Source organism: Labeo rohita, chromosome 5 (assembly GCF_022985175.1).
Source record: "Labeo rohita strain BAU-BD-2019 chromosome 5, IGBB_LRoh.1.0, whole genome shotgun sequence".
In the NCBI taxonomy this organism is placed as follows: Eukaryota; Metazoa; Chordata; class Actinopteri; order Cypriniformes; family Cyprinidae; genus Labeo; species Labeo rohita.
The window spans coordinates 45,803,844-45,811,355 of NC_066873.1; the positions used below are offsets into that span (position 1 = coordinate 45,803,844).

General features: G+C 36.2%; 1 pseudogene; it reads right to left on the reverse strand.

Annotated features, from left to right (window-relative positions):
* LOC127165900 (endoplasmic reticulum chaperone BiP-like) overlaps positions 1-7,512 on the reverse strand; it is a 41,237-nt pseudogene that overhangs the window by 3,524 nt on the left and 30,201 nt on the right.

Here is a 7,512-nt window from a genome sequence, read left to right on the forward strand (position 1 = left end):
GTTAGTTTCCACGTTAAACTTAGATAAATGTATGCTTTTAGGCGCATATCCAATCGTTTATGCGGAAAGGGGAAGCTAAAACCGCTTTGCAGGACATGGAGGCGCCAGTGCGATAACCTGCATTTTTTTCAGTAAATATTCCGTCATTTTTGCTCATAAAGGTATAAGTAATACATCATTCAGAACTATTAAGGGTCTAGTTGTGGGCACTCACAATATCCACAAAACGCTGCAAACGGTGCTTTTATTAAATAAAGAAAGCAAACAAGCACTTTCTAATGCCTCAATAGGAGCGCTACACAAAAATGAAACGAAACTCAGCGAATACATACCTCACAGACATGACACATATATCTATAGAAAGCTTAAAATTATTACTTAACGAAATAAAACAACTAAAACTCAGAAAACATTAGTTTATTAATAAATAATTCAAATATATTCTTACTATTTCCCCCGACATTGTTATTACTTTTGCCGGTGCTTTGTGGCAAGTTTCAGCCAACTGCCTGCGCTTGAACGCGGATCTTCCAGCTGCGCTGATTTGCTGCTGCTGGCGGAGACACTAAACGCTTTCCGAGCCGGTCTCGAAAGTAAAAGCGAAAGTCTGGTGTTGTTTCCACCAGCGCGGATTTTTTTTCATCACTATAATTGGTGTATGTATAAAAAAATAAGGAGAAGCCTAAAACAGGCCCGAAGCCCGGTCCGCGTCTAAACTATGACGTGAAAATTGTCCCGAAGCCCGGACTCATTTATAACATTTTAGACATTTATAAATGGACTCATTTATAAATTTAAATAAAACATGTTCAACTAATAACTATACTATTAGTATTGTTTTTATATTAAAATGTAGACTAGCATGTAAAATGTATAATCTTACAGACTTTACATCCCTGCTCCAACACACTGTAGTTTTCAAATAATACTCTGATTCATAGCTGAATCAGGTGTTATTTGAAAGTTTACTTTGTTTCTGTGCTGCATCCTCAGAGCAAGTGCTAAGCCCTTTTAGTCCCTCCACCCACCCAATCTCATGCCAAATAGAATACCTTCACAGGCCTTATAAATGACACCTGTGCTCACATTTGTTCCCCTTTTATTTGTTAAACCATTAGAGGACTATGATCTCTACTTCTTATCCGATATTTTGTGTGTGTAATTACCAATGCATGTGCTTTATGTTCTATTAATTCACTTCTCATTTTTATGTCATGATACATTTTATGACAGAAGAAGCTAGCAATCTGCGTTGATTCAAACGACTGGGCGTAGACACACTTCATACAAGAAGGCAAGAAGATGGATGAGTTGTATCATGTTGTAATCATTTGATTCAAAGGGGACTTTAAAGCGCGTATCGCGAATCATTTGATTCAAACGGGATTTTAAAGCGGGTATCGCGAAACATTTGATTCAAACGGGACTTTAAAGCGCGTATCGCGAATCATTTGATTCGAAACGGGACTTTAAAGCGCGTATCGCGAATTATTTGATTCAAAACGGGACTTTAAAGCGCGTATAGCGAATCATTTGATTAAAACGGGACTTTAAAGCGCGTATCGCGAATCATTTGATTCGAAACGGGACTTTAAAGCGCGTATCGCGAATTATTTGATTCAAACAGGACTTTAAAGCGCGTATAGCGATACATTTGATTCAAACGGGACTTTAAAGCGCGTATCGCGAATCATTTGATTCGAAACGGGACTTTAAAGGGCGTATCGCGAATTATTTGATTCAAACGGGACTTTAAAGCGCGTATAGCGAATCATTTGATTAAAACGGGACTTTAAAGTGCGTATCGCGAATCATTTGATTCAAACTGGACTTTAAAGCCCGTATTGCGAATAATTTCAGAATAACGGAAAATCAGAATAACGAGTCATGTTTTATGTTTGTTCAAAAATCTTATTCGGATGCCACAACCTAAACTTGTAGACTAGAAAATTAAACAGAGAGACAATTATTCGTTTGTGAGGTATTTGAAAAAAACGGAAAATGAAAGTTTGAAGCCAATTTTTATCTGGTTAATTTTGATGGTGCAAATTGAACAAAGAACTGCAACCCGTTACACAGACCCAAACCGTTACACGGACCTTATAAGTATAATTGCATGCATGTTTGTAATTTGCCAACTGGCTATTTCAGCTGTTTCTCACTTGAAAAATGTAACAAAATATAAAAAGAAAAAAAAAAAAAAAAAAAACACCAAACAGTTCAAAAGGTTTTTTTTTTTTTTTCTTTTAGGTTTTATCTTCAAAATCTTAAACAACATGTTTCAAATTCTTTATTATAAATTAACTGAATAAAAATGGGGTCTTAAATGTAATCCAAGATGAAGCTGAGTCAGTTTTGACTGTGAAAGTGTCGCTCACATTCATAAACATTGATGGTCATGGTTAGCTGGTTGTCACAAGCGGTAGAAAAGGTCTGGGATTTCTTGGTGGGCACAGCGGTGTTCCTGGGAATGAGTTTGGTCATCACTCCTCCAACCGTCTCAATGCCCAGGGTCAAAGGGCAAACATCCAGAAGCACCAGGTCACCTGTTCAACACATTTCAGTCATTAAGCATCTGGCAATAGACCTAGCCAGTTGTTCGATTATCGCAAAAATCATAATCAAGAATGTATTGCCCAGCACTAGACATATCCATCATTAGAGGTTGCAGACGGACTCACCAGTGTCATCTTCTCCTGACAGGACTCCAGCCTGGATGGCGGCTCCGTAAGCCACAGCCTCGTCAGGGTTGATTCCTCTGGACGGCTCCTTGCCATTGAAGAACTCCTTCACCAGCTGCTGGATCTTGGGAATACGAGTGGAGCCACCGACCAGGACAATCTCATCGATGTCAGACTTCTTTAGGTCAGAGTCTTCCAGAACCTTCTGCACTGGTTTCAGGGTGGAGCGGAACAAGTCCTGTGAGGAGAAAAGCACAAAACATGCATTGAAGAGGCACAGTCACGGTTATTTTTGTTTTTTTTTAAGAAACTACGATAGCATTTATCCATATTTAAAATAATTTTTTTGTTTCGATTTTCAGTTTTCATTTTAATTAAAAAGTTTTAGTAATCTAATGTGAGTTTTGTGTCATTTTTACTTTTAGTATTAGTAATACTAAAAATAAAAATGAACAAAGTAAACTTGATTGATAGATAGATATGTAACCGTTCTATTGGTATTTGTGTCTTTGGTTGGCACACAGGCGCCTGATGTCCCAGCTGATTCACCTATGGTTTCTATTCCTAAAGTATAAATTAGTAATAGAAATAGGGTCTTTGCCCTGCTGTACAATTGGCAAGCTTTGGCAAAAAAAAAAAATCCCAGAATGTTTATCTTAGATGAATAAAAATGATTTACTACATGGAACCAATGTAAAGATGAAAACCTTTTAACTGTACTTCACGTCATGAAATAAAATTTACAGATAATGTCCCCACCCCTTGTCATTCAAGATGTTCATGTTATTCTTTTTTCAATCCTAAAGAAGTTCTGTTTTTGAGCCATTTCAGCTTTTTCTCCAAATAGTGGACTTCAATGATGCCCCTGAAAGGCTAACGAAAAATTCAATTTAAATGGAGCTTTAAACACTGTCTACCCTGTGCCTGGGTCTTATCAAACACATCAGGATTATTTTCTAAAAATTCTTCTTGTCCAGAATATATATACTTTCTAACCTCAAAGACTCGTCTAAACCCATTCCCTAAGTGTCATGAACTGGAAGTTCAGGTGGACTTAGACAACACGACCGTTTGAGGTTAAAAAGTATATAAATTGTAATTTTATTTTTTTTTTCTTAGAAAATAACCAATCGTTCCTCTAGATGAGACCCTTCTTTTAACTTAGTAAAGATCATTTAGAGCCATTTGTGAGCATTTAAACTACATTTTGGAAGTTTCAAATTCAGGGGCACCATTCCTGAGAAGTCCACTATTTGGAGAAAAAATTCTGAAATGTTTTGACCCGTTGGATCTTTTTTCTTGCTTGTAAATTTTTGTTCTGGAAGTGAACTTCATTAAATTGCAACAATCAGTTTAACCAACTGGTTCAGGCAGTGAATGAGAACAATGAAACATTACAGATAGATAGATAAACTTATTAAAAATATAAATTAAATTAAATTACATTTTGGTTAACATTTATTTCCAGTAATTATTTTTTTGTTTGTTTTCTATTACAGTATTTATTAATATTCTGATTTAGTTATTTTTAATGATTTGAGATTTTTTATTAGTTTTTGTTTCTGAATTTGTAAACATTTAATACATTTTTATTTAAATTTTAGTAAATGTATAAAAAAAATTAAAACATATACAAACTAAACTTAAACTAAAATAAAATCACCCCCTCAGTATTTATATTTTCTTAAAATATTTTTAAATTCTATTAAAAAGCTGTTTTAAATCATATGAATAAAATGCAGTTTTATTAATATTATTTATAAACTGTAGTTCTGGTTTTGTTAAGGTTCTGTTCTTCTCTTACCATGTTGAGCTCCTCAAATTTGGCGCGGGTCAGCGTCTCTGAGAAGTCTTCACCCTCGAAGAAGGACTCGATCTCGATGCGGGCCTGATGGTGGGTGGACAGTGCTCTCTTTGCCTTCTCCACCTCACGACGCAGCTTCTGCATGGCGCGGTTGTCCTTACGCACATCCTTTCCGGTTTTACTCTTGTAGAGCTTGATGAAGTGCTCCATGACGCGCTGATCAAAGTCTTCGCCACCCAGGTGAGTGTCTCCGTTGGTGGCCACCACCTCAAAGACGCCGTTATCGATGGTCAGCAGGGTAACACCGAAGGTGCCGCCGCCGAGATCAAACACCAGGATGTTCTTCTCACCATCCTTTTTGTCAGACCATACGCGATGGCGGCAGCAGTTCTGTGGAGATGTCCATCAGAGATGTCCATCAGGGTCATTAAACAAAAACCAATAAAAAATATACTTTAAAATGTTATTTCAAGTAACAATAATTGCAGTAAAAATGTTATCTGAAATAAAATATTTAATAAAAGTATTTTTTTAATACCCACAAGCAAAGTACTTTCTCAATCTTTGCAGATCGCATTTCAATAATGTACAAGTTAGCTAGTTCCACAAAATAAAGCCCAAGTATTTGTAACACACGGGAAGCAAATATTTGCTACCTGATGTGTATCAGTAACAGGCAGAAGATTCGAACTTGACTCGTTAAAGTGGTTCAGACTCTCTTTTGAGAGACAATATCTTTATTTATCAAACATTTTTAATTAACAACTTTGCAGACTGTTTACACTGAAGGATAGCTATTTTATCAAAGTAAAAGTACATTTTTGGCTGAACCCATTTGACTGCAGACAGTTTTTAAAATTAATTTAAAATTATTAGAAAAGCTATAATAACACTTCAATCATCCTAAAATAACACTGATGTTGACAGTTTGTGAAAGTTACTATTAAAGTAATGCAAGTCAATATTGTGAATCAAAAAGTTTTAATTACAGTACTTTTTGATGGAAAAGTTGTAACATTATGTTACAATCTGCCCCGTTATTTTTAAATCTAGGCAGGGCTGGCTTGTTTGTTTTTAATATAAAAAATTTCTATTTTTATTTTAAAATTAAACCACAAAAAACAGGAAGGAAAAAAACTGACATCTATACAGTAGAACACATGAGAGGAAAGTTCAACACTATTCAACACTATTGACATTATTTAACATATTTAATTATTGGAGGTTATCATCATATTTTCTGTTATGTATAGAAAGCAGAAGTAATTTGATACTTACGGCTCATTGATGATCCTCATGACGTTCAGGCCGGCGATGGTTCCTGCATCTTTGGTGGCCTGGCGCTGGGCATCATTGAAATAAGCAGGCACAGTGACCACAGCATGTGTGACCTTTAGAAGAGCAGAAATGGATCAGATGTTGAGTTTTACTGCAGTGCAACAGAGATTAGATGTTTTCTTTGTGCTGGAGTCAAAACTTTACCTTCTTTCCCAGGTAAGCCTCCGCAGTCTCCTTCATTTTAGTCAGAACCATAGCAGAGATTTCCTCAGGGGTGAAAGTCTTCAGCCGGTTTGATCCGATGTTCAGCTGGATGTGAGGCTTGTTCTTCTTCTCAATAACCTGGAAGAGATGCAGCAGGTGTTTAGCCTTCTCCATTTAAGTCAAAGGTATAGTTCAAATACAGTTTAAACACAAGCTGGCAGACACGTGTACCTTAAAGGGCAGGTATTTAATGTCCTGCTGCACAGACGAGTCGCCCCATGTGCGGCCGATCAACCTCTTGGCATCAAAGACGGTGTTCTCGGGGTTGGAGGTCAGCTGGTTCTTTGCAGCGTCTCCGATGAGACGCTCACCTTCAGCGGTGAAGGCCACGTATGATGGAGTGATGCGGTTTCCCTGATCATTGGCGATGATCTCAACACGGCCGTTCTTGAACACACCAACACTGGAACAAAAATAAAATAGTACAAATTAATATGTTATAAATAATTATATAAATAACAGAGAAATGTTTTAATGCTGAGCATTACTAGGAAAAAAAATAAACAGACATTAAAAAACACTAATTAAATAAAAAAAATATATATGAACACACACACACACTTTAATGATCCTGTGAACCCTGTATCTGAACCCAAACTCATTCTCACCATGAACCTTGTACCTGAATCCAAACTCATTCCAATCACTGTCCCAACAAGGTCTTTTCCAATCACTGTCCCAACAATTTCTTTCCTCCTTGCCACTTTCCTTCTTGTCACTTTCTTTCTTGTCACTTTCCTTCTTGTCGTCCTTCTGAAAAACCACCAGCAGGAAGTACCAGACACCAGCAGGAACAGGCAAAGCAATCGCATTTTGATGTTGATCTTGTGTCAAATGGTCACTGATTTCTGTAAAGAGTACTTTAAAATTAAAGGTCACAGGTCAGGGGCATAAATGTCCATTTGACATCTGATAGGAAACGTCCTATAGATGTATTGCAGATGAGCAAACACTCTAAAAATACCTTTTGCAGATGTAAATGCAGGCAAATAGATGTCTCTGTGATGTAAATGCTATCAGGGTAATAGTCTCTTATTGGCCTGATTTAGACAAGCTTTCAATAAAACAAACAAAACAAGCCCTGCAAATCAATAAAAGAACACATTTATACAGACACTTAATATGTAATGGTATTGGATGATGTGAATTGCATTTAATATATTATATTAATACAAAACATTTGCAATGGGCTTTGTAAAAGCAATTTGCATATTTTGGTCTGAGTTTTCATTGCATTTACACCATTTTAACCAGCAGGGGTCACAAGTGTGTGGTGTAATACAATTATGAACAAATAAAAATGATAGGCAATGACAACAAAATAAAATAAAACAATAAAAAATAAATTAAAAAAAGAGGGTGTTTAATACAAATTCACACCAATCATAAGTTCACACCACACAATACACCACTATAGAATAATAATTATATTACAGTTAGAAACAAATCACTGTATGACAAGAACTGGATGGAGAAAGGTATTTG